Below are 25,825 nucleotides of genomic sequence, written 5' to 3' on the forward strand. Positions count from 1 at the left end.
ATGTTTGCAATCCAGAAAGAGGATATACTTGAAAGGCTAAGGCTGACTATCCAAGAGACAAGGAATATATAATCCCTGGAAAGCCAGAAGATGAATCCAAACTAACCAAGGAGTAATTAGCCTTTACTCTGAACATAAAAAGCACATGCAAATGAGCGATAATTCTAGTCAGATGCGAAAGGATGAATATTTCCAAATCTAGAGAATACTAAAGAAAACATTCTCTATTTGGGAATATAATATATTATTGAGATCAATAAAAGAGTCTGTAAAAGCACAGTTCTCAATTTTCTGTTGCTCAGTGATATACAGTGTGGCAACAAGGGCCCTGCAGTTAGCCTCAAGCCTTTGAAATAACAGCTAGTGCTCTATGCTCACAAAACCAGCACTCTACCCACCCCAGGGGATCTCGCTCTTTCTCCTTCCTTCTATTACATGTGTTCTGTAGGATAGAAACCCATGACCATCCAGCACAATATCCTACTGCCCCGACACAAACTATTCGACAAGTATTTGTTATATGACTAAGTCTGAATTTATCCCAAAAGAGTGCAAAATAAAATGGCCTGTGGAGGGACACCTGGGTGGCTAAGCGGTTGAATGTCTGCCTTTGGCTCAGGGCCTGATCCCAGAGTCCCATGATCGAGTCCCACACTTTGGGCTCCCTGCATGGAGCCTGCTTCTCTCTCTGCCAGTGTCTCTGCCTCTCTTTCTGTGTTTCTCATGAATAAATAAATAAAATATTTAAAAAAAAACCTGTGGAGGCCAATAAATCTATCTAAATAGAACTCTGGAGTACAGACTAATTAGTTCTTTTCCATCTTGAAGAACAGAGCTGGAGGCATCACACTTCCTGTCTTCACTCTGTTAGGAGAGCTAACACTGCTGTACAGTATATGTGAAAGTTGTTAAGAGAGTAAAGCCTACGAGTCCTCATTAGAAGGAAAATCATCTTTTTCCTTTATTTCTTTTCATGATGGACGCTAATTCAACCCTGCGGTACCATTTCATGATGTACGTAGTCAAACTCCAATGTGTACACATCAGGCCTACATAGTACTGTGTTAACTACCTCTCAATGAAACTGGAAGAAACATTCTTAAAGACAAAACTATCGCCAATAATCTAGTATTGGCATAAAGACAGGCACAGAGATCAATGAACACATAGAGAACCCAGAAAAAAACCCATGCATAGGGTCAACTACTTCAAAGCAAAGGAGCCAAGAATATATGATGGGGAAAGGACAGCCTCAGAAACAAGACACCACATGCAGAAGAACGAAAAATGGACCAGCAGCTTTCTTTCCTAACAGCAGCATAAATATAAAAAGCTTCAACTTCCTAGATATGAGAACTTTTTAGTCAAAGAAGAAACAAACGTTTCCTTTCATAAGAATGTCATCTGCAAACAAAAGGGACTAAAGCTAGTAATTACTCACTTCTGTAAGGACAGAAGAAACTAAAAAGATAAAAAAGATCAAAAGATTGGGTTGGTTTTTTTTTTAAAGATTTTATTTATTTATTCATGAGAGACACAGAGAGAGAGAGAGAGAGAGAGAGAGAGAGGCAGAGACACAGGCCAAGGGAAAAGCAGGCTCCATGCAGGGAGCCCGACCCGGGACTCGATCCCGGGTCTCCAGGATCACGCCCTGGGCCGAAGGTGGCGCTAAACCGCTGAGCCACCAGGCTGCCCAAAGATTGGGTTTTTTAACATCTTGTAACATAAAATTAAATAGAACATAAATGTCTCTCTCTCCTTACAGAGCAGAAATATAGGAGTATCTCATAAAAATATTATATAACAAAGAGGTGAAAATATTTGCTTTTTAGGTAACACTCCTGGGGCACCTGGGTGGCTCAGTCGGTAAAGCATCTGCTTTTGCCTCAGGACATGATCCCAGGGTCCTGGGATGGAGTCCCCACATCGAGCTCCCTGCTCAGCGAGGAGTCGGCTTCTCCCTCTGCCCCTCCTCCCCTCGTGCTCTCTCTATTGCTCACCCACTCTCTCTCTCAAATAATAAAATCCTTAAAAAAAAAAAATTTTTAAACAACACTCCTAATTTTGCAGTTCCATATTACTGAGCCAAGAAGATTTTTTTAACCAGTAATCTAAATTGATGTTACCATTGGAAGTTTAAGAAATTATAAGTACATAATTTTGTTTTCTAGTAAGATGATTTCTTTTTCTAAGTTTTTAATTCCCGGTAACACAGTGTAATATTAGTTTCAGGTACACAATGTAGTGATTCAGCACTTCTATACATCACCCGTTCTACACATCACCCGGTGCTCATCAGGACAAGTGTTCTTCATCTCCATCACCTGTTTCCACCATCTCCCCCTCCCCTCCCCTTTAGTGACTAGCAGTGTGTTCTCTGTAGTTAAGGACTTTTTGTTTCTTTTTCTTTCTTCACTTGTTTTTTCCTTCAATTCCACATGAGTTAAATCATATGGTACTTGTCTTTCTCTAGCTATTTTCATTTAAAACAATACTCTCTAGCTCCATCCACGTTGTTGCAAATGAGAAGTGATTTCTTAACTACTTTTTCTAAAATGTTTTGAATACCTAAAAATTAACTCTTTAATATTAAAGGAAGCTACTATTAGTTATCTACAGCAGTTCATACTACACACATACCTAATTTTGTTTAATGGGCATAAAAGAAAACAGAGAAGCAGTTCTATAATCAAGCCTCTTCAGAAGATGCTTTCGTGATGCATGATCCGGTCATCATGCATCCAAGGCCTTATGAGTGCTTGTCTTTGCCAAGCACTGCTCTAGGTACTTGGGTCATCGTGGACAATTCAGAAGAGGGGGGAGAGAAAAGAAACATAAAAACAAGATGAATTTGCATAGTGCCAAGTTGTATGAAGGAAACAAAAGGTGAGGGCTCACTCTGGCGATGGTTTATTTTATGTATTGGGACACCTGGGTGCCTCAGTGGTTGAGTATCTGCTTTTGGCCCGTGTCATGATCACGGGGTCCTGGAATCGAGTCCCGCATCAGAGGCCCCTGCAGGGAACCTACTTCTCCCTCTGCCTCTCTGTCTCTCTCTGTGTCTCTCGTGAATAAATATATAAAATCTTAAAAAAAAACTTTTTTTTTTTTTATTTTATATACCAATGTCACAAGCCACAAGCACCTGGACAGCTGGCTAGATGCTGTTTCTGGGCCCAATTAACATCTGAATCTATGGAGTCAGCAAAGCAGATATCTCTCCTTTCCTCCATCCCTCTGCATGGGGGCCTCCTCAACTGCAAAGGGCCTGTATGGAACAAAAGGTTGAGGAAGGAGGGATGTGCCTTTTCCTTCCACCTCACTACTAGGGTGGCCAATTCCTCTCCTCCCTCTCCTGACTTGGAATGGGGATTCACACCATCAGCCCCCTTGGCTTCCAAGCCTTTGGACTCAGACAGGAGCACAGCGCCACCTTTTCTGGTCTCCAGCTCCCATATCTTAGGACCCCTGAGCTTCCATAAATTCAAAGCAAAGCCTTCACGATAATGTTCATTTGTGTGCATGCACATGGTCTACTGGTTCTGTTTCTCTGGAAAAGATGCCTAACACATCTCTACATAGGTTGGCCAAGCTGCTATGGTAATCCTTAGTGTTTGTTCACCAAAAACTTCTAGTTCTTGACCCCAGCACTGGTAGGACTGTACTTCCCCACTGCCCAATATCTAGGTGTGGCCACATGACTAGATGTGGCAAATGGAGTCTCAGTAAAAAGGATCAATGCCAATTCTATTTTGGAAGATTTAGAATTCCTCTATGATCTGCTATGCTTTTTTCCCCTTTATGCCACAATGCTGCAGACAATGGCTGCTGTGTCGTCCTAGGTCCCAGTGCACAGCACAGCTCCCAGCCAATCTGTAAGGGGTGCGTCAGATGAGCAGGATCCACTGTTCTTTTAAGCCACCGAGATGTGGAGGTTGCTTGTTACTGCAGCATAATCTAACCAATCCTGACTATCCTAGAAAATTAAGGAGATACTATTTGAGATAAGAGACGAATGATGAAAGAGAACTAGTTATACATGTTTTAGGCCACAATGGCAAGCCTGGGACGGGGGACAGGCAGAAGGACCAAACAAACATGTTTGATTAACACACATTCCACAAAAAAAGTGGAAAGAGACTGATACAGGAACTACAACTGTTCTGGCCAAAGATCCGGTTTACACAGGAAAAACAAGCCACCTGCCTACAATTCCAGAAACATTTGGGAACAGGAGGCAGCAGGTACAGGGATAATCAGGGATACTGAATAAATGGCCTTATTTAATGGGCTGGATAAGAAGCAATTAGACTTTGGGAATCCCTGGGAGGCTCAGTGGTGGCTCAGTAGTTTGGTGCCTGCCTTCAGCCCAGGGTGTCATCCTAGAGTCTCAGGATTGAGTCCTGCATCAGGCTCCCTGCATGGAGCCTGCTTCTCCCTCTGCCTGTGTCTCTGCCCCTCTCTCTCTCTCTCTCTCTCTCTCCCCCTGTATGGAGCCTGCTTCTCCCTCTGCCTGTGTCTCTGCCTCTCTCTCTCTCTCTCTGTGTGTGTGTCTTTCATGAATAAATAAATAAAATCTTAAAAAAAAAAAAAAGAAGCAATTAGACTTGTGGATGTGTAGTGTCATTAGGTTCAGTCAGGGAGCCGCCCATTCTCATCCCTGAGGAAACGGGGACACAGGCTCTAAGTATATACAGAACCAGAAAGCACACCTGGCAACAAGAAGGGTGGTGGTGAGATACAGACTAAAAACAGGAGGTTCAATAAAAATCTACATGATGAATTGTAAATACTTGGCATCTCCTTTCATCGCCAAATTCCAGGTACCTGATCTCAGGCCCTGGCAAGAGGCCAAATGAAAACTTCCTGGAGAAATGATCTCAAAGAAAGGACCTTTAGACCTTTCTGAGGGAACCTGAGAACCAGCCATCTGGCCCCTGACATCCCTACAACTAAAGCCCATACACAATTTAAACTAGCTTTCTAGTTCCTCACTCTTCAAGATGGACAGACAGCCACAGATCACTAGACACTGGAGAGCAGCTTCTCAATAGGAGATGAAGGGTCATTTCATGCAAAAAGAAAAGGACAGGGGACAGGGGACCGAAACAGAAAATACAGGAATAGTAAGGATTTTCAAAATACACATAACTAGTATCATCAAAGAGATGGAAAAGGAATTGCATCTATGAACCCATAAACAGAATATTTTATATAGGAATATTAAGAAAAATTTTAAAGATGATAAATAACACATTTCCTTAAAGGAACAGAAGATAAAATTGAAGCAATGCCCCATAAAGTAGGGAAAAAAAACAGAAACAAAAACTCGGAGACCAGAGGAGAGAATCACTGAAGATAGGCGTGTGCGGGTGGAAAGGGCCCACCAGGCGCCAGCACAGGAATGGCGGGAGGACTGGGAGCAGAGGTGCCTCCAGGGGAGAGGCCACACACTGGGATGGATCGGACTTCTCAACTGCGACGTACAAGCTAGGAAATGATGGGGAAGTGCCTTCTAAACTCAGGAAAAATCGGGGCAGCCCCGGTGGCTTAGCAGTTTAGCACTGCCTTCAGCCCAGGGCATGATCCTGGAGACCCAGGATCGAGTCCCACGTCGGGCTCCCTGCATGGAGCATGCTTCTCCCTCTGCCTGTCTGTCTGTCTCTCTCTCTCTCTGTCTCTAATAAATAAATGAAATCTTTAAAAAGTAAAATAAAATAAACTGAGGAAAAATCATTTAACACAAGTTTCCGTAACCATTCAAATGATCCATTAATAAAGTCTGAATTTTTAGTGGAGACTTTCCATCTGCAGATAACCCCAAAATGATTGCCCTATGCACCCCTCTTTCAGGAAGCTACTAACATGAGTAAATACACCATTGTAAAGGAAGACCCGGGAATCCTGTGCAGTCCCAGGACAGGACTGAACACAGGAAGCAGACAGAGGGAATTCCTGGGCCAAGGGCTCTACAGCAGACCCCGAGAGAACCCAGTCCACATCAGAGAGAATATGAGAGGGGTCAGGACGAAATGGAGAGTATCTTTGATTTAATAAACACACAAATTCATACTACAAACAATAAACAATACATATACATTTATGGATATCCTTGCAGAAATCCTAAATAAAATTTTTGCAAGCAGAACCAAACAGCACATTAGAATAAATGCAGTTTTCCAAGAATGAAATGATGGTTCCGACAAAAGGAAACACATTAACATACTTAATACTGGAAGAGCTTAGAAGAATATGATTACCTCTGTAAGTGCTGAAAAAGCTTGACAAAATTAAACATCTGTTCAAGTAGGGTTACTATATGTACCTACACATGTATACAGTGACAAAGCCAGCATTACTGAAGAAATACTAGAGAATTCTCTGCTAAAATAGAGTCATGGGTCCTCACTATATTCGTTCTTGAGCACCGCACTGGAGGTATTTACCAATGCAGGGGCACGACAGGAAGCAATCTGAACAGAAATGGGGGGTGGGGAGGAATGTACACTATCTCTATTTGCACACGATGCAGATGGTATGATTATACATCCAGAAAAGTAAAAAGAATTAAGGAAAAAAACAATCAAAAGACTTTATTTAATAAAATGGGATAAAAAAAAAAGTAACATATAGGAATCAATGCCTTCATATAAATGAGTAATAAAGTTAGAAGATATACAGAAATATATCCCATTTACAACGAGAAGATAAAAGAAAATTAAATATATGATAGAAACCGTTATAGTGAAAATAATAAAATGCTCCTGAAAAATAGGAATGTATAATTGAATACATGGAAAGATCTATCATGTTCTAGGGTAGAAAGGCTCAATATCATCAAAATGCCAACCCATCCTATGTTAATTCATAAGATATTGTAATTTCAACTACAGTACTCAAAATTTTTTCTGGAGCGAGAAACATTTTCATAAAAATTTCATTTAGGAGTTGTAACAAAAATTTTCCAAAATAAGAAAAACAATGAGGAAGAGCCAGCTGTAGCAGGAATTAAAACATAATAAATATAATTAATACAGTGGCAGTACTGGCACATGAAAAGACAGAGATTAACAGAACAAGATAGAAAGTTCAGATTTAGCCCTGAGTGCGTGCAGCAATCTATTAGAAGAGTAATCAGACTAGCAAAAATAGAAGAGCCCGGCAACATCCTCTATGTAACTGCAGAGCAAAACCCTCCTAAACTTTTCTGGCGGGAACACAAACATCACAGTCTTCATGTGAGGGAAGGTGGCATTAACCACCAAAATCATTTATGCATTTACCAGTTGACCCAGCAACATCAGTGGCACAATCACATGTTACAGTGCTATCTGTAATAGTAATTCAATAGGGGATCGGTTAAATATAGCATGGGGGCCCCCACACAGTAGGTTACAAAGCAGGTTTAAAAAAGAATGAGAGGTCGTGTAAAAATGCAATGAAGAAGTGGCTTCACGAAAATTAAAAGCCTTTGTGCTTCACAGGATACCATCACAAAAGTAAAAAGATAATCCAGAGAAAGAACAAAATACTTGCAAATCATGTATCCAATAAAGGACTTGTATGCATAACCTATAAAAAAATTCTTAAAATTTCATAAAAAGACAATCCAATCAAAATATGAGCAATGAATGACATGAACAGGTATCAGGATATGAGGATAAACAAATGACCAATAAGCACACAAACGGATGATATGTGTTAGAAAAACACATATCAAAACCACAGTGAGGTGGCATTTCTCACTCATAAGACAACCACACTCAAACAACGAGACAACAACAAGTGTCAGCAGACACAGAGAGGCTGGCACCCTCCGACGCTGGTGGGCACGTAAAACAACGCAGCCGCTTTTTTTTTTCCCCCGCTTTTGAAAACAGCTCAGCAGTTTCTCAAAATAGGAGGAAAGGAGTTGGTGGGGGACCCAACAATTTTTCTAGGCAAATGACCAAGAGAATTGGAGAAATGTTGGTCAAATGGTACAAACTTCCAGTTAGAAGATAAACAAGTCCTGGGGTATAATGCACAGCACCGTAATTATAGTTAACAATACTATATTACACACTAGAAAGTTGCTGAGAGACCAGATCTCCAATGTTCTCACCACAAAACAGAAATCATAATTATGTGATGTGACGGAGCTGCTGGCTAGCTCCACGGTGGTAACGGCATGGAAACGTCCAAGCGCAGCAACTCGGCATGTGGTCCTCCTTAACCCCTCGCGGCCTTGTGTCAGTTATATCCCCGTAAAAAGGAAGCACTGACACGAACCACAACATGGAGGAACCCGGAGAACAGCACGCTCAGTGAGTGGATGCGGACACAAAAGGCGACATGCCACAGCCCTCTCCCAATGGGAAACATCCAGAGTAGGCCAATCTGTGGGGGTACAAGCAGAGGAGGGGCTGCATGGTCTGCGGGAGGGGCAATAGGGAATTTGTTCCTGGATTTTAGGTTTCTTCTTGGGGCGTAAAAAGCTTCTAGAGGGCAGCCCGGGTGGCTCAGCAGTTTAGCACCACTTTCAGCCCAGGGTGTGTTCCTCGAGATCCGGATCGAGTCCCACGTCGGGCTCCCTGCGTGAGGCCTGCTTCTCCCTCTGCCTGTGTCTCTGCCTCTGTGTGTGTGTGTGTCTCTCGTGAATAAATAAATAAAAACTTAAAAAAAAAAAAAGCTTCTAGAATCAGATTATGAAGGGGCTGCACTATTCTAAGAATGTTCTAGAAACCACTGAAGAGCACACCTAAAACAGAAGTCACATAAGCCAAAGGATGTATCGTCTTATTCAAGTGAGGAGCCAAACACAAAAGTAGAATTACACAAACCTGCACTTCAATGATTGACACTTTGCAATATATTTTAAATCTAAATTATTTTCCTCAAGTTCTCAAGACCTAATATCAAACGTTCAATACTGTACAAAGTAGCTTATCCTCAATAACAGAATGATGAAGTATAAATTATGAAATTCACTCTAAAAAAACTTAACTCAGGGGATCCCTGGGTGGCTCAGCGGTTTAGTGCCTGCCTTCGGCCCAGGGCCTCATCCTGGAGACCTGGGATCAAGTCCCACATCAGGCTTCCTGCGTGGAGCCTGCTTCTCCCTCTGCCTTTGTCTTTGCGCCTCTGTGTGTGTGTGTGTGTGTGTGTGTGTGTGTGTGTGTCTCATGAATAAATAAGTAAAACCTTAAAAAAATAATAAAAAGATAAAAAATAAATAAAAAAACTTAACTCTTGGGCCGCGTGGATGGCTCAGTTGGTGAAGCATCTGCCTTCGGCTCAGGTCATGATCTAAGGATCCTGGGACCTCAGGGTCCTGCTCAGCAAGGCGTCTGCTTCTCCCTCTCACTCTGCCCCTTCCCCCACCTCCCACTTGTGCTATTCTCTCTGTCTCAAATAAATAACATCTTAAAAAAAAAAAAACTTAACTCTTTATAATATCCTCCTCTCCTCTATCACCAAAAAATATCAAAGATAGATTATACACTGCCAAGTTTCAAATATTAGTGAAAATATCTGTGCCTACAGAACCTAAAATATTAATATGAAAAGTATTTTTGGTTTATATTCTTATCTTGACTCAAATTACTTTGTGCTTTTACTAAGTAAGAACTTGGGAGTCACGTTCTGGATACTTATGAAAATCCAGACCAGGGGATCCCTGGTGGCTCATCGGTTTAGTGCCTGCCTTTGGCCCAGGGTGTGATCCTGGAGTGGCATGATCCAGTGGCCCAGGGCGTGATCCTGGACAAAGGGATCAAGTCCCTTGTCGGGCTCCCAGCATGGAGCCTGCTTCTCCCTCCTCCTGTGTCTCTGCCTCTCTCTCTATGTCTATCATGAATAAATAAATAAATAAATCTTTAAAAAAGAAAAAAGAAAAAGAAAAAAAGAAAGAAAGCAAATCCAGACCAAACTGCTACCTCTCAAAAGAATATAATCTAACTCCAATGTATGGCTTTCACACTGTCTAAAGATGAGAGCAGGGACGCCTGGGTGGCTCAGGGATTGAGCGTCTGTCTGCCTTTGGCTCAGGGCGTGACCCCAGAGTTCCGGGATCGAGTCCCACGTCGGGCTCCCTGCCCGGAGCCTGCTTATCCCTCTGCCTGTGTCTCTGCCTCTCTCTCTGTGTCTTTCATCAATAAGTAAAGAAAATCTTTAAAAAAATAAAATAAAATAAAGAGGGCACTAGATTTTTTTTTTAATTTAAATAAGGGTCTTTAATCTAAAGTATGCATATCTCTCATTACCATATTTATGTTAAGACATTAATCACAGGACAAGAAAAAAAGCTTTCCAACAACTTACAGGACTCACGTAAGTAAAAAAACCTAAAATACAGAGATAGTTTATTTAAAAACAAGACGTGTAAGAATTGTTGAATCATTACATTGTACACTTGAAACTAATATAACACTGAATGTTAACCATACTGGAATTTTAAAAACTTTAAAAAGTTAAAAAATCTTATTTAGTATAAATCTTCCAAATAAGTGTTTCTTTTTTAAGCATTAAAATTTCCTTAAAACAAGGTGATTAGAAATTGAACATAAATTAGATACAACCTACCTACTTAAACCGTGTACCCAGGTAGCAAACATTCTCCTGATAACCCAGGTTCGTCGCCATGCACACGGACACCTGCCTGCCTTGCAGTGGGGTTCTCAACCTCAGGCCCTCTCCCATGGAGCAGGGTCTGTGTTCTGGGGGCACTTAGCAGAGTCCTTGGCATCTACCCGCCAGACACCAGCGGTATCTCCCACAGCATGACAATCAAACACGTCTGCATGTCTGCAGACTTTGCCAAATGTCCCGCAGGGAACAGACTCACTGTTGCAAACCACTTGTGTACTTGACTTCTGTGATAGTCTGTGCCCTCCCTTACTGTCACCACTCACTGACACGCTAACCTCTTTCTGGTATGTGTCTTTCTCCAAAGATTGCCTTTCCCTTTAAAAATTGTTTTAAATGCCTGTCCACCAAATATCAGACCACCACCGCGATGACAGATGGTCCTCCCAGGGTCATGGTGTAGGAGGGCAGACGCTCTTCTCTGAATAGAGGGCAGGGTGCTTAAATCCCCACCACCACGGATATTAGTTAGCCTTCCTAGATTCTTTGTTCTTCTTAAGGTATCTCTATGCCCAACGCGGGGCTCAGGCTCAACCCTGAGATTAAGCGTCACACATTCCAGCCAGCCAGGTGGCCCTGGTCTTGCTAATTTTCAACCAAAACCAAAAGTGCAAAAATTGTATCCTGGTTTAATCTGCTTTTCATAAGATTGCCACTGAGGCCAAACGCGTTTTCAAGTTTGTTTTTTTTTAACACGTGTAACCCTTTTCTACACAACTGCTTATCTAGGTTCTCTATTTTTAAGGACACAAAAACTACAAGGAAAAGTATCCAATTAATAGAAGTCAAAGTAAGAGCAATTTTCTCACATTTCATTTGTAGCCATTAACTTTCAGATGAAATAAAAGATACAGAAATGAAAATCAGCATGGATTCTCATTATTTGCAGATCACAGGTCTATGAAAGCACCTGCTTGCTCAACTCCGTACCTGTGGCCTTCTGGCTGTCACTGCGGACAGGGGAGCATCCCAAGGGCGGGGGAGCAGGGCAGCCCGTTCCAGCTCAGACTGTCCACAGTGTCCTTTCTGCGGGCTACTTAATGCCACATTTTTCACAGTTCTGTGCTTTCTGTTGGCGACCTCCCGGTGTGAACGACCCACGCGCAGTGAAGTGGTGCGCAGGGCTCCTGAGCACGACGGGCTGTGGCTGCCTCTGCACAGGACGCACGTGTGTCAGGCCTGCTCGGTTCAGGCACCCGGGTTTGGCTGGGGATGGCCCGACACCCAGAACCGGGGATGAGAGGTGCGGCAATCTGTGCCTGAGGCCACTGTGCAAAGTGCTAGCGGAGCCCCTGCGGTGCACAGAGGGTGGCAACACACCTACACCTGTCAACCCAGGCGATGACAACAGATCAAAAAGTGTAGCGCACGCAACGCAACCATTCTGAGGCTGAAAGGCAAGGAAATTTTCGGTCACGTTACCTGGGAAAGTCTCCTCAGCCAGTGCCTGCTGGCTGGCGGGTTTCAAACAGTGAAACCGTGCTAGAAAAGGTTAAATTTGTAGGAAAATCCATGCAGTAAAAGGGTTATGGAGAACAAGTTTTCGACACTGAGACTGGCTTTTTTACAAGGATTTTAGCAGATGACCCTGGAGAAAGGAAATGGCAGGTCTGTTTACAGAACTGTGACCAGAGGCCTAACAGGAGGGAAGGCTGCATTTCTCCAGAAGCAAAGGGTCCCAACTGGGGAGAGCTCAGTGTCTGTGGTCACCTGACAGAGAACTATGGTGAATGAAGAATAAACTACAATTATAATAAAATATCATCTTTACTTTTTAAATGTTTCAAATAGTCATTTTTACATTATAAAGCCGAGATGCAAAGAAAACCAAAGCCTCTACCGTGTTTCCAGTGAGACATTGCCAGCGCTGAACAGATGCCACCGCGGCAAACTAAGGGCTGCTGTACCCGAGGACACGCTCCTAACGTTATTCCCCAACAAGTCTGGCAACATGGCATCACCGCTGTCTTTCAGGAACCTAAAAGTCTACAGAATAGGCCACATGATGTTTGTGTTGGAAATCACTGTTAAGTGGCCACTACCTTCTCGAGTATTTTTTTTTTTCAAGAGGAATTTGTGATAATGCACAGACCGTATACTGGTAAATGTTAACTCTGAATAAGGACAAATAACCATCTGTACCTCAGGATCAACGTGGGTACGTTTCAGCAGCCAAGGACGGGACAGAAGGGCAGAGGGTCACAGCCAACGACAAACAGTTCATGGTAACAGTAACACGGATCATCTCACAGACACAGGAGTGAACTTCACTGCTGCTTGTGATGACCTCTCTTCCTAACACATGCCTTTAAAATACCATCTTCTTTAATCCACAAAATTAGACCAAAGTTTGCAGCTAAACTTTTCCAGTATGTAGATTCTGATAACATGAGAGTCAACTATAAGTCTTTAAAACCCTCAATTATTTAGCAGTCCATTCAAGGACATTTTACCATCATGAAGGAGCAAATCTCATATATATGATTATATACATATGTAATTATTATAATGAATGAGCAACCGGAAAACGAAGATGTTACATGACCACTTTCCAGATCAGAGACGGCAAATCATGCAAGGGGCGAGCACATGGGCATACAGGCTCCTGTCACAAACTCCTGTACCTATGCCAAACTTCCAGGAAAGCATGCATTTAGGTTGACATTTGACCTCTGAGCAGGACTGGGTCATTCCGGGCTTGTTTCTTATACAGTCTTTATTGAACTGATGTAATAAGCATATTAAAGTTCATAATACTTCCAAAAATGTATTAAATATTTTATTACATATTCAAGACCACCTGAAATCTTAACCATTGTCTTCCACTGTGAAGTGTATGGCAACAGCAGACAATGACAAAGTCTGCCAGTAAATCTGGCACTTTCTATCTTTCTATAGCTAAATTGCCAAATACCTGTTATTTCAATACAATGCCTGTTTCTAAAATATTTCAAGTTTTAATTTTATTAAAATGTTTCCTGTAATCTTGAAGAAAGGTATCAGAAAGGTTTGGTCTCTTGGGACGCCTGGGGGGGTCTCAGCGACTGAGCGTCTGCCTTCAGCTCAGGGCGTGATCCCAGAGTCCTGGGATTGAGTCCCGCGTCTGGTTCCCTGCATGGAGCCTGCTTCTCTCCCCTGCCTGTGTCTCTGACTCTCTCTGTGTGTCTCTCATGAATAAATAAATAAAATCTTAAAAAAAAAAAAGATAAGAAAAGACAGGTTTGGTTCTTCATTTCACATCTGTAGTCAATGTGCCTGCCCTGTCTGCATCGGCTGCTGTGTTAAGAAGGATTTTGAGGAGATGGGGAGTGCAAGTAGGTCTGCAGATTTCTCGCCTAGGCAAGTAAGTCATTATGGAAAGTGGAAGAGGAGCTCATTTGAAAGCCATGTAGGATGTAGAGCCCAGACAACAGTGTAGTGCCTACGCCACACAGGCCACAAAGATAGAAAGCAGCATCTCGTCCTCCTACGCACACCGCGTACAGCATTACACTAGGTACTCAGAAATTTCAGTCAGGGTTCTCAGGTCAAGAAACCGTGAAGATGATGATGGGGTAAAGCTGAGGTAATAACAAGCAAGAGAGGGATCCCTGGGTGGCGCAGCGGTTTGGCGCCTGCCTTTGGCCCAGGGCGCGATCCTGGAGACCCGGGATCGAATCCCACGTCGGGCCCCGGTGCATGGAGCCTGCTTCTCCCTCTGCCTATGTCTCTGCCTCTCTCTCTCTCTCTGTGACTATCATAAATAAATAAAAATTAAAAAAAAAAAATAACAAGCAAGAGAATTAGAACTGGCTGAGGCTAAAGCCGTTAAATTGAGGGGACAGATCACTGAGGCTTGGCAATAGGTGGAGAAGACGAAATCTAGCAGAGAACACAAATGTCCACAACCCCGTAAATTCTGAGCTGACGTCAGCATAGAAGGTAGGATGAGGAGGGGAAAGGTGGATACCTAAGCAAAAGGTACAAGCTACTAGTAGTACAAGGAGTACTGCTTGCGCATTAAAAAAAAAAAAAAAAAGTCACTGAAAGGATCCACAGAATTACTGGCAGAAGGAGAAGTTTTACCTTGAGGACAGCAGGTGAGTGCGGGCTCCCAACTACCCTGGACGACAGCATTATCACAATCCGGGGGGCGGGGTGGGGGGGCTCAGGCACCTGCGCTCACTGCCAACGGCCCGTGTCCAGGTCGCGGAACCGGCAGAGGACCCTCAGCGGAGCCCGGGCTGCCCAGCATCAGAAGCCAACGGAGGACCCCGCCGTGGCCAGCATTCAGGTCAGCAGGTCATGTGGCAGAATTCAAATTTCTCTCAATTGCTCCCCGTAAGTCCAACTGCCTGTGATCGTGTCCCTGGAACGTACAGCATTTAGAACCACTGGAGCTCGGCTGAATCCCGCCTCCCACTCCCTCCCACTCTTACACCCATCTGATTCTTCCAGGCCAAACTCCCTAAGAACTCTCCATTTAAAACGCAATTCAAACAACGGCAAGTACTACAACTTTGGAATGTGGCTGGTATTGTAAAACTGAGAAAACAGTCAAGAAAATGTGGCGACACACTCCGAAAGCTGTGTTCGTCCCATGAGGTGTAAGGAGCCAATGCACGAGGACGGCCAGCGGCAGAGACCGAAGCGAGGAGCGGCGGAGCCTGCAGGGAGGCCGGTCCTCCCCTCTCGACCCCCCTGCCGGATACCCTGGCTTCTATGGAGCTAACGAGCGAGGAAAAAGCCGAACTTTAAACTGGACTGGTGGCTGTTCAGCTTAATTCACCTGAATAACAGAGTCTAAAAACTAATTTTAATATTCCTCAGATGGGGCGCCTGGACGGCTCAGAGGTTAAGCTCTGCTTTCGGCTGGAGTTCGGGGATCGAGTCCCACATCGGGCTCCCTGAGGGGAGCCTGCTTCTCCCTCTGCCTGTGTCTCTCTTTTTCTGTGCCTCTCATGAATAAATAAAACCTTTTTTAAAATAAAAAAAATAATCCTCAGAAAACAAAATTTAACTTTCAAATTATTCAAATGGAAGCTTCTTATCTCCCAACAATCCAACATGAATACAGATCACAAGTGAGAGGCTTCCTAAGATTTCGTGGTCTACAATGCAGGTACGCATAATAGTAAAAGAAGGTATTTCAAAATAAAAGATAACAGCTATCTTGACAATATATAGTAAATGTGGGATCCCTGGGTGGCGCAGTGGTTTGGCGCCTGCCTTTGGCCCAGGGCGTGATCCTGGAGACCCGGGATCGAATCCCACATCGGGCTCCCGGTGCATGGAGCCTGCTTCTCCCTCTGCCTGTGTCTCTGCCTCTCTCTCTCTCTCTCTCTCTGTGACTATCATAAATCAATAAAAATTAAAAAAATAAATAAATAAATATATAGTAAATGTAATTTAACATTTATGTTTAAAAATATCACGAGTACAAGGCAGCCCGAGTACAAGGCAGCGGTTTAGCGCCGCCTGCAGCCCGAGGTGTGATCCTGGAGACCCGGGATCGAGTCCCACATCGGGTTCCCTGCGTGGAGCCTGCTACTCCCTCTGCCTGTCTCTCTGCCTCTCTCTCTCTCTCTCTCTCTGTGTCTCTATGAATAAATAAAATCTAAAAAAAAAAAAAAAATCACGAGTACAGTAGAAAAATAAATGGCCTTAAACTGTGTTTCCTCTGTAATTTAAAAAGACAGCAGCTGGGCAGGCCGAGTGGCTCAGCGCTTTAGCGCCCCCTTTAGCCCAGGGCGTGATCCTGGGGACCTGGGATCGAGTCCCACCTCGGGCTCCCTGCATGGAGCCTGCTTCTCCCTCTCTCTCTCTCTCTCTGTGTCTCTCATGAATAAATGAATAAAATCTTCTTTAAAAAAATAGACAACACCTGTCATGATTAATAAAACGCCCAAAAAAATCTTTTAAATATGGTATCGATGGACATCCCAAAGAAGTTAATCTCAGGCGTTCCTACTGTAAGGACTGAACAGTCAAAGGAAATGTGCTACACATCAAAACCAACTTCAAACCCAGGACCTGATCTCCCAGATACCATCTCTCGGGTGCAGCTCAGAGACAGAGAAAACTTCTTAGGAGGGCCTTCACGCTGACACAGTCTCCCCATGCAGCGCCTTCCCCGTGCTTACCCTTCATTAAAAGACTTCTTAAAAGTCTTTCCGCAGCTATTAGGTGAGAAAACCGCAGTTACTCTCCCATCCCAACATCCAGAGCACAGGGCGGTCTGGGTCCACGGGGGCCACACCTCAGTTGGCCTCTCTCCTCAGGTGCCGCTCGTACTCATCTGAGGACAGGAAACACCTACGGAACGCTGAAGCCTCGGCACTGGGAGCTACCAACTTCAAGAAATGAGCTACTTCCATCCGAATTGAACTTATTCGGCATAAGGAATGCTAAAAGTTTCCTTAAGACAATGACTTCCCCTAAGATGGCAAGAACACTCTAGAATTGGACTGAATTCTGAAAATGTGCACCTTCTATATACGTATTAAAATGAAGACTCTAGGCTCCCCCCTGCCCCCATGCCAAGTTCTCCTCACAGTGTGAGCTTGCCAACTGTGACAGTAAGACAAAGAGCCAATTACTGATGCTTGCCCTTAGATCACGAGCTGTTACTACCAAACAGAACTAACCAGAACTCTGCATATGGAACGTTGGAACTACCAGGAGGGACCTAATACTCCTTTCTTCCCACCTCCTACTTTTGGTAAACGGAGGAGGCACAGTGTTACATTCTTTTATTATTGTGTGCTTTTGCAGGATTATAAACGTACATTTGGAAGATGAAGGCATATCAGTATGAAGACCCCAGTAGTTGGTGGATATCTGAGAAACAGCAGCCAAATAGAGTACGGGTGTGGTAGTCACATACTTGGAACTCAAAACCCATTCGGTGAGGTGTTCTGTGCCACCTTCAGCACCCGGTCTTCTTGTACGTTATAGGACACTGGCAGCTATGCTGTGACACTGCAACTCACCACCTAACCCTACAGCAGCAAGACCCCTCTCCTCCTGGCTGTTTAGAAAGACTAAATGAGAACACAGCTGCCTGGTTACAGCAGGCGCTCACTAAGTGACACCTTTTTTAATGAACGGTGCTACCACAAGCAAGATGTTTACAATGAAACCCAGATTTCTAAAGCTGCTTCCAAGGTAATCTTCTCAAGGGACCTAATGTGGATACATGGTCAAATTAAAATGTATTTATGACAGACTCTCTTGCTATAAATCACGGTATCTTCCTGATTTAAAAAAAAAAAACTTAGCATTTTTTAATCCCAATTGTGAAAATTAGTAATAGGTGACAAGCTTTCAAAAAATCCATTAAAAATTCTGTACACAGATTTCTTTTGTTTCTACAATAAATGCCTAAGTAGGAAAGATTCTTCCCTGTCATATTTTAAATTTACTTAGCATATAAGCAGATCAAACCAGAGAAAATATTAAAAATTTTAACTGGGTCTACCTGTCATCACTTAAACTTGGCTAACATCTGGAGAACATAAGAAATTATTAATCACAACAAAGATTTTTTATTGGTGAACGTAATAAAATCCCAAAGTTACAAATCAGAATAAACTTCAAATTGGGGTTAAGGGGCGCCTGGGTGGCTCAGTTGGTTTAGCGTCTGACTCTTGATTTTGGCTCAGGTCAGGGGATGGAGCCCTGCAAGGGGCCCCACACTCAGCAGGGAATCTGCCCTTCTCTCCCTCTCCTCTCCCCCTTCCCTCACTTGTGCTCCTTCTTTATTTTTATTTTTTAAGATTTATTTATTTATTTATGATAGAGAGAGAGAGAGAGAGAGAGAGAAGCAGGCTCCACGCCAGGAGCCCGACGTGGGACTCGATCCCGGGACTCCAGGATCGCGCCCTGGGCCAAAGGCAGGCGCCAAACCACTGAGCCATCCAGGGATCCCCATGTGCTCCTTCTTTAAAATAAATCTCTAGGGCAGCCCCAGTGGCGCAGCGGTTTGGCGCCGCCTGCAGCATGGGGTGTGATTCTGGAGACCTGGGGTTGAGTCCCGCATCGGGCTCCCTGCATGGAGCCTGCTTCTCCCTCTCCCTCTGCCTGTGTCTCTGCCTCTCTCTCTTTGTGTCTATGAATAAATAAATAAAATCTTAAAAAAAATGAGGATTTAAAAATAAAAAAATAAATCTCTAAAAAAATGAACAAATAAATCAGTGTTCAACTCTCAAAAGTAATCTTAACTCAAATGCAATATACTGTGACTTACACTGACTTTCTGCACTTTCCTGGCTTCAGTAACTGTTACCTGCCAAGTGTCTAGTACACAGTAGTTTCCATAAATAACAATAATAAATGAATGAACTCCAGGTATTAAAATATATTCTAGGGCAGCCGGGTGGCCCAGCAGTTTAGCGCCTTAGCGCCCCCTTCAGCCCAGGGTGTGATCCTGGAGACACAGGATCGAGTCCCACGTGGGGCTCCCTGCATGGAGTCTGCTTCTCCCTGGGCCTGTGTCTCTGCCTCTCTCTCTCTGTGTCTCACATGAATAAATAAATAAAATCTTAAAAAAAAAAAAATTCTACCTATTGTAAGAAAACATAATACTTTAACATAATCTTACGAAACAGTAATTATGGAGCAATGTGAACTACAAAAGCATTTATTTAAAACTAGTTAATCTACTATAAATATTACTCAGTTTACAAAATAAATAAAACACCACACAAGTTTTCATCAATATACATCTTTCCAACATAATGTGATCTGCTAAACATACTTCTCTCCTCTCTGAAGAATACAAGAGCCATGTCATGCCTTTAAGTTGTGGATTTAACAGTATTCCATTACCTCTGTAATGGAATTTCATGTAAAGTTAAGGAAACATTTAGCCTTTCAGCTACCTAATATAACCTAGAATCAAAAATACAATGAAAGACTAAATGTCTAAATATTTACTAGTTCCATATAAATTAGAATCTTTGTAAAATTGAGGTATCTAAATATCTATGTCTAACAATTTGCTAAATGTCCTACCACTATATAATGAACTACAGAAATATTTTTAATGACCTAATAAATATACAGACTATTTGGACTTGTAAATAACTTCTACATGAAATATCTTACAGCATTTTCACAACTAAACTTTTTAAGAATTTTCTGAGTGGAAAATTATTAACAGGCACACATATGTGCAATGAGGTCTTTCCCTAAGGCAGTGCAATATGTTTAAAATATTACAGATAAGACTTGATTATTCAAAAAAAAAAAGAAAGAAAAAAAAACATACTCTTGGATATTTAGACTAGATTTTTATCTCCCTCCCATTCAACTTTGTATCACTTTACTTCTATCACAGGAATTCTCAAACTTTTAGAGCACATTCTCTCACAAAGCTACTAGTTTGTTCATTTCTCATTGGAAAGTGTGTGTTGGGACTGGGGTGTGCTAGGAGTAAGTGGAGCCTTCCACAAGGAAGACTGCTGGGCTGTTAAGATGATCACAGGTAGGATTTCTAAAAGCGGAACAGCCTATGTAGAGAACTCTGCCCAACGTCTAAGACACAGCGAACATACACTACTTGGTATATAGTATCAGGGTACGCAGTTATGTCATCAACCTGTGAATACCAAAACACTTCAAAAATCAAGAACAAAGGACAGACCATTGATGAAGTGGAGAACTTTCAGATCACTACTAATCTCCACAAAATCACCGTATCAAAGTAGATTTAAGTAGTTTTGAAATTTTGACCCCAATGCAAAAAAGGAACTCAAAGTTACTATGCAAGAAACACAGGTAGAAATTAAAGTCAAATCTGTTCTTTTTTGTCAAAATTCCTAGTAAAAATATTGGTAAGGGATTATGAAGTCCACGGTGATCAAACCAAGAAGTAACAAGCAGTGATTCTTTATTCAGAAAGTCTTCTGCTTCAGGTAAATACAAAACCTGTCACTCGAAGCAGTTAGGGTGACAGATGCAGGGAAAAGAGAAAATGATGCACTGATTACCAGTGGTTAAAATGGTTCTTCTATGTACTTCAGTTACCCAGACCCTTCATCAAAGACACAGAAGTCATGAGAGGTGGGTGTCGGGCACTGGGGGAGGCTGCAGGGAGCTGGTGTTCAAATAAGGAGTTTAAGTTTGACAAAATGAAAAGAGCTCTGGAGCTGGATGGTGATCTCTGCACAGTGAATTTATCTAATACCACCGCACTACACACTTTAAGACAGTAAATTGTGTTATGTATATTTTACCAGTCAAGAGAATAAAAGCAAGAAAAAGTAATGTCAAAAACATCCTTAAAAACTGCTTCAAGTAAATGAGCCCTGAGGAACGTAACAAATGCTGCTTTTCCACCTCTGAGAGAACTAAAGCAAAAACATGGAGGGATTCAGAGGTATGCTACAACACAAATTAGTAAACAATGCACACACACACACACAAAAAAAAAAAACCTAAACAATGCACATGTAAGGATGCTACGCTGTGATTTCAGAGGTCCACTCTTTTCCACAGGAGTTTAAGTTATCAGCCTGAACCAAATTTGATTCCACTGAATTGACCTAGTCTAATAGTGATTCTTGCATTCCTACCCCTATGAGGTCGGTACAATTACTATCACTCTTGTGCGCCAGATGGGGAAGCTGAGACCAAGCATTGCGAGTTTAATCGATTGCCCACTGTTACTTTGCTAGTAAATGATAGAGGAGAGATTCAGACAAGCCATTTAGCTTGAGAGTCATTTTGCTCTAGGCTACCTGACTAATCTAAATGACAAAAAAAAAATCACCTGGTTTAAAAAAAAAAGTCTCAAGTCCAAGTCAAGGATGTCAAGCAGTGAAAAGTTTTTAACTATCATAAGGCAAAGTCTGACCATTTACTCAATGTTTTCTACCAGATACAACCTCTTTGCTTACAGGTTTTCCATGCAGAATTCAACTGGAGGTCGGTAAAGCTATGTTAAATAGGACAACCAGAGGTTTATATCTTTAGGCGTCATTAGGACAGTAAGTGATACCCTCTATTACAAATTCTATTCATTTACTTATTTGACGGGGGAAAGAGAACGAGTGCCTGCACCCAAGCCTGGGGGGGGCGGGGTACGCAGGCTCCCTGCTGGGAAGGGCCTCAGGATCATGACCCGAGTCAAAGGCAGATGCGCTCAACCCACCGAGCCACCCAGGGGCCCCCACCAATGTTGACGTTCTTCATTTCCATTAATGTCCCAAGTATGCCAAAGGGTCTGAGCGTCTCTATTACACACTATCAGAACCAGCCCTAAAGGAAATGGGTAGAGTTTAAATCAACACGTCAATCCAAGGGAACCTGGAGGAGGACACCCACTCAAAGTGCCAACGTGACCATGTCCCAGAACACTCGGGAGCTCAGGAGTGGAAATCGACATTTTCCGTGATTTCTCTCTTTAGATCATTTGCCTAGGTGTGTATTTAAATGCTTTCCTAAGGTGACTGCAAAAATAAATGGCTCACTTTACAGAATGCAAAAGGGAGACTCCGTTTTCACACGACCAGCACCTATGGGGAAACAGTACCACGTAAAAGAATCCTGTTGCCCGCAGGTACAGCTAAGCAAGGAAACACGGCATTCACTTTGGGGCAGGCGCGTCCCGCGTCTTGTGATGTCCGATCCCCTGCCCAGGCCGTGCGGTCGAGTCCGCAGAGGACCCCCGAAGCCGGCGCCACGGCCGAAGGCTGCAAACTAACCGCCTGTGCGAGGTCCTCCTCCATCCCCTCCTGGTACAAAGCAGGACGCAGGAACCCTCAGAGGTGACCTTGCTCAACGCAAAGCACGCAAACTTTTAAAGTACAACCGAGCGATCTCTCTGATAAAGTTCCCACCGTGATTCGCAGCCGATGCCCCAGCAGCCGAGGGGTTGGCAGCCCCGGCTCAGCCCCGGTCGCCCCCGGCTCGCGCCGCACAGCTCCTCGCCGCCCCGCGGGCTTCCCGCCTCCGGGCGCGGGGTCGGCGGGGCCGGCGGGGCCGGCGGGGCCGGAGCGGGGCCGGGCGGGGCCGGCGCGGGGTCGCCGCCGGGTCGCCGCCGGGTCGCCGCGGGCTGCAGCACCCCCGCCCCGGCCCAGGCCTCCCGCACCTGCTGGGCGCCCGCGGCTCGTCCCCGGCGCCCGCGCCCCGCCGCGTCCACGTGGAGCTGGGCCCCGCGCCCCGCGCCCGGCCCCGCGCCCGGCCCCGCGCCCGGCCCCGCGCCCGGCCCCGCGCCCCCCGCGCCGCGCCGCCCGCGCCGCCGCGCCCGGGCCCTGGGGCGACCTGTTGAGGACGCGCAGGCCTCGCCGCCGCCGAGCCCGGCCCCGGGGGACGCGGAGCAGCCCCGCCCGGCTCCCCGGGCCCGCCCGCCCGCCGCCCCCGCCCCACGGCCCCGCCGGCCCGCGCCCCGCCCGCCGCACTCACTGGGCCGCGGGCCCCAGGCCTGGCCGCGCGCGAAGGGCCGGCGGCGGGCGGCGCTCACGCGACTCCCCGGCTTCCGGCCCGACCAGGCCCCGCGCGGTCCTCCTCCTGCGCCGCCCCGCCGCCCGCCGCCCGCCGCCCCGCCCGCCGACACAAAGCCCGCGGGCCGCCCGGGGCAGCCGGGAGGGCGGACCCCCAGCCGCCGCCCCCGCCCGCCGCCGCCGCCCCCGCTCCCGGCCAGTCCGCACCATTCCGCTCCGGCGCTCGCCGCCGCCGCCGCCGCCCGGGCCCGCCGCCCCCACCCCGCCCCCCGGCCCCGGGCGCGCCCCCGCCCCGGCCTCCCCGCCCGGCCCCCGCCGCCCGGCCCCCGGCTCCCCCCGCCCGGCCGCCGCCCTCCCGCCCTCCGCCCTCCGCCCGGCGCCCGGGCCGCCATGTTTACCGCCCTCGGCCGCGGACCGGCGCCCGGCAGGGAGGGGAGGCCGCGGGCCTGCGGGGCCGCCGCACTTACGGGCTGTGGGCGCCGCGGGCCGGGCGGGGGCGGGCGGGGGCGGGGGGCTCGGCCGCCGCCGCCGCCGCCGCCGCCGCCGCGGAAAGTTTGCGTCCTGCGAGGCCGCGGCGCCGCTCACATGGCGGGGTGCGCGGGGCGGCCGCTCGCGGGCCCGGCCCCCGCTCCTCCGCCCGCCCCCGGCCGCCGCGCTGGGCTCGGGGCTGCGGGCTGCGGGCTGCGGGCTGCGGGCCGGGGCTGCGGGCCGCGCGCTCCCCCCGCCCCGGCCGCGCCCACACCCACCTTCCCTGCGCCCCGTCCGCCGCGCGGGCCCGAGCGGCCCTCCGCATGTTCCCCGCCGCGCACAGGCACCGGCCGCGGCGCACGTGAAGGCGACGTACGTGCGGGCGCGCAAAGCTCCGGGCGCTCGCTGCACCGCCGGGCTGGGGCGCGGGCCGCGGGTGCGGGCGGGCGGGAGGGCGGGAGGGCGCGGACCCGCACCGCCCTGCTCGGTGCTGCGCGGTGCTGCGCGGTCCTGCTCGGTGCTGCGCGGTGCTGCACGGTCCTGGAAGATCCTGCTCGGCCCTGCACGGTGCTGCGCGGTCCTGCTCGGTGCTGCACGGCCCTGCTCAGTGCTGCACGGTCCTGCTCGGTGCTGCGCGGTGCTGCACGGTCCTGGAAGATCCTGCTCGGTCCTGCGAGGCCCTGCTCGGTGCTGCACGGTCCTGGAAGGTCCTGCACAGCCCTGCTCCGCCCTGCGCGGCCCTGCACGGTGCTGCTCGGTGCTGCACGGTCCTGCTCTGTCCTGCGAGGCCCTGCTTGGTCCTGCTCGGTCCTGCACGGTGCTGCGCGGCCCTGCTCGGTCCTGCACGGTGCTGCTCGGTGCTGCACGGCCCTGCTTGGTGCTGCACGGTCCTGCTCGGTGCTGCACGGTGCTGTGCGGCCCTGCACGGTGCTGCACGGTCCTGCACCGCCCTGCACGGTCCTGCACGGCCCTGCTCGGTGCTGCACGGCATTGCTCGGCCCTGCTCAATGCTGCACGGTCGTGCACCGCCCTGCACGGTCCTGCACTGCCCTGCTCGGTGCTGCTCGGTGCTGCACGGCACTGCTCGGCCCTGCACGGTCCTGCACAGCGCTGCTCGGTCCTGCACCGCCCTGCAGGGTGCTGCTCAGTGCTGCACGGTCCTGCACGGCCCCGCACTTCCCTACACCGCCCTGCACAGCCCTGCACCTCCCTGCACGGCCCTACACCGTCCTGCACGGCCCTGCACTTCCCTGCTCGGCCCTGCACCGTCCTGCACGGTCCTGCACAGTCCTGCACCGTCCTGCACGGCCCTGCACCGTCCTGCACTGTCCTGCACGGCCCTGCAGCGTCTTGCACCGCCCTGCACCCTTCTGCACAGTCCTGCACCCGCGCAGCTGCCTGCTGGGGCGGCGGGACCGTGCGCCTTAGCAAGACTGCCAACCTGCTTTGGAGGCCTCGTTCATGCCATCATCAAAAACAAAAACAAACAAACAAAAAAACACCACCACCCTGCAGGGAGGTGCGAGATTCCCTGGTCCGGGCGTGCACACACAGGACTGTGAGAGCAACAGGACCACCCATCATCAGTCGGGCAAACACAGGACAAATCCGTGTGAGGAGAAGCAGCTTCACTCTTTGTAATTCTACATCTGCCCAGTGTATGCTTTACTCAGTGACCAGACATAAGCACACTTGTATGGACACAGGCCCCATATTTTCCCTAATGACCCTTCTCCCGTGAGAGTTTGTTAGGAAGACCTGCCAGCCAAAATTTCTTACTCTGCTTCTCCGTGGTCATCCATACCTAAAATCTTTGGGAAAAGACTGTCCTGGAAATTCTGGGATTCTACTCCAACTCATCAATCTTCTTTCATCACTGGTCTCCTAAGACTAAGAATTTTTTTTTTTAAGATTTTATTTTTTTATTCAAAAGAGACACAGAGAGAAAGAGTGGCAGAGACACAGGCAGAGGGAGAAGCAGGCTCCATGCAGGAAGCCCGACATGGGACTCGATCCCGGGTCTCCAGGATCACACCCTGGGCTGAAGGCAAGGCGCTAAGCCACTGAGCCACCCGGGCTGCCCAAGACTAAGAATTTAGAAATGAGTAGTACTTGCATAGATAGGTATGCTATGGTGCACACCAGTCAAGGAAACAATCTTTCCACCGCTCACAGCCCTGCTTCCAATACATCTCTGAGAGTTTTGGTTTAGATCAAGAGGCATCACAAAATAATTTTAACTCATTTTACAGATAAATATACATCATTAAAATCCAGCAGATGGGTTAAAAGGTGTCAGAAAAAAA

The 25,825-nt window shown here is 46.8% G+C and overlaps 1 protein-coding gene and 1 pseudogene across 23 annotated transcripts in view; one reads left to right on the plus strand and one right to left on the minus strand.

Moving 5' to 3' along the window:
• Positions 1-25,825, minus strand: part of ZMYND11 (zinc finger MYND-type containing 11) — a 131,045-nt gene that overhangs the window by 104,828 nt on the left and 392 nt on the right. For 9 of the 23 annotated variants that reach the window (XM_025445562.3, XM_025445561.3, XM_025445560.3 and 6 more), the window contains exon 1: positions 23,798-23,952. The exons of 1 other annotated variant lie outside the window; for it this stretch is intronic. The gene's annotated coding sequence lies outside the window, so the exon portion shown is untranslated. Of the gene's footprint in view, positions 1-14,691; positions 14,941-16,748; positions 17,017-22,448; positions 22,471-22,872; positions 22,892-23,013; positions 23,156-23,258; positions 23,323-23,797; positions 23,954-25,825 lie in introns of those variants that run through there. 13 more of the 23 variants (XM_049101488.1, XM_049101473.1, XM_049101458.1 and 10 more) reach the window with 9 other exon arrangements.
• LOC112658885 (60S ribosomal protein L17-like) overlaps positions 1-25,825 on the plus strand; it is a 384,311-nt pseudogene that overhangs the window by 87,263 nt on the left and 271,223 nt on the right.

The sequence above is a fragment of the Canis lupus genome, chromosome 2 (genome assembly GCF_003254725.2).
Source record: "Canis lupus dingo isolate Sandy chromosome 2, ASM325472v2, whole genome shotgun sequence".
Classification (NCBI taxonomy): Eukaryota; Metazoa; Chordata; class Mammalia; order Carnivora; family Canidae; genus Canis; species Canis lupus.